Here is a 2,484-nt window from a genome sequence, read left to right as displayed (position 1 = left end):
TTGTTTAGGAAACAGGAATGTTTATATATATATTTATATATATATATATATATATATATATATATATATATATACAATGTTGGGGTGTTTAGAGCAGGCTGTATACAGTACATATATATTTTGATAACCGGAGGGTGGTAAAAGGTTGAACTTTTTAAGTAAGATATCTGGTGCACAGACACAAACACTTATGATAAGGTTGTTGTGAAGAAATGTTTGGTAGGAAGAGAATAGAGACAGGTTAAGAGATAATTGCAGCAGGATAAGTAAATGCTTATTTTATGTTGTTGTTATGGTTTATCTCACACTGTTTCTTTGTTTAAGCCAACAGGTTGCTGGTTGGAGCAGGAGGTGAGAGAACATCGCTGGAGATGGCCTGAGAGTGATTTCATATACAGAAGAGAGAGTCCAGGAAGACAACAGAGTTATAAGATCTGACAGCACAACCATTACATACATCTATGTGTATTGTGCAAGACTGAACTTCTGCCTTATATTGGTTGGATCCACACTCACCAATATTCTCAAGACTTTTTCAAGATTTCATTGAACTGAACTTTATTTTACTTTACTGATATTATTTTATAAGTAACTGATATATTTGATATAATCATATGTATTCTTCACTGTTTAATTAGAATATTCACATAATATAAGGAATATATATGTAGAGTTAGAAATGAAACAAGAGGTCAGTGATGCTTACTGACAGATACTGCAATACAGCCAGAGTGGTCAAGTCCTGAATGGAAATGTTGATTTAGTGGGATTTTATATTACTTGTTATATGTAATCATGATAATAACCTTGTTATATTATATGTTGTTACATTGTGTGTTAGGATAAGTAGTGAAAGTACAATGGAGGTTTAGATTATGCAAAGGGGATCATGTTCCTTATATTTGATATGTAGAAATTAGGGTGGAATGTAATCAGTGGTTTAAATAGTTCATTTCTACATAAGCATATAAGTTGTAACAAACACATATACCCCTTGCTAGGCCTCTTTGAGGTTTGAAATGAGATTGTACTATAGTTGCAGTCTATGGACAGAACTGTTAGATATAACCTTTTGGGGTCAAGTAAGCAATAATTTGAGGGGCCTAGCTCGTACCTGCCACTGCTTTTAGTAGAAGTAAAATGATCCATTCATGCCTTACATGTTCTTATCAGTAGTGAACCACAATCCAATGAGGTGACCACTGTAAAGCTGTGTAGAGATGCTAAGCATTATGGGTAACTGTTAGTGATGTCCATACTCTAAACACAAAGGAGCTTTGAAAGAGTTCATCTCCAGAGATACTAGGATACGTCATTACTGTATCTCCTTGAGTATATCTTACTGCTTACGGAGCATGTGCAAGAGAGATAAGTTTGGTCAATGCTATGCTGGACCAATCAGTGCTTGATACCTAGCACTGTATGTAATTAATATGGGCTTAATATCCGGAAAGCCAACACCCCAGACTAGGGTATATAAATCAGAGGTACACAAAGGTTTTTTGGCTCGTGGTAGACCTGAGACTGCAGTAGGGTGCTGCCAATGTATATTGACTGAATCAGGCGTTGAAGAAACGAGGGCTCCCTGGTACCATACCCCATGTTAGGAAGAAGATGAAGTACATCTTATGTTGGAGATGATGATTTACCGGTGTCATCTGAATACATAGAAAAAAGTTGAGTATACTGTATACTTTGTATGTTGTTTGTTAATTGTTTATTTGTTACTTGTAAATAAAGTGTGTTCATTTGTACTCACTCATTTTGGTCACATGTGTACTATTTCATTTCGATCAGAACGAAACCCACCGTTATGCAACTGGCTTAATTTTCCTTGTGGTTTTCCTAACCCTTTTGATACAAAGGTCTGTTGCCTATAATATTGCACTTTTTACATTTTCCCACCTCTCCTGCACTCCTTTCACGTTCCTCCACTCTGCCAAAGATTCGCTTACACATCTTCCCATCCCTGCAAAATCAGCCTTCCTAAAATCTAACACCTTTGTTTTTGTATGGGGTGAGTCAATATCTGTCTTTATTCTGAACCATGAAAAATTGCTAAAGTGAAAAAATCACTACACTTCCTGGTGCTGTTTTATGATTAATAATTATATATCACCAGCCGCAAGTAAAGGTCTAGTTAGGACCTAGAAGTGTATATAGAAACTGAATAAAGATAAAGGATACTGCGCATAGTGATTAAAATGATCATAATCAAATAAAAAAATAAACCTTTAAACATATAGTAGTGTTTGCTTTCTAATGGAATACAGGAGGCTTGTGTATAATAAACAAAATAAATTTTTTCACAAAAGTACCTAATCAATATAAACTCAAAAAACATATAAAATCGCAATTAGTATACTGGCATAATTGATGAATATAATGGTGATCTAAATAAGTGGAATGGCCATATAGAATTAAGATCGAATAAATGATGTAAAGCTGTTGGATCACCACTCCTGTGTGGAGAAAAAAATCAAT

Source organism: Taudactylus pleione, unplaced genomic scaffold (genome assembly GCF_031769625.1).
Source record: "Taudactylus pleione unplaced genomic scaffold, aTauple2 ptg001244l, whole genome shotgun sequence".
NCBI lineage: Eukaryota > Metazoa > Chordata > Amphibia > Anura > Myobatrachidae > Taudactylus > Taudactylus pleione.
Note: the sequence above shows the minus strand (reverse complement) of the source record.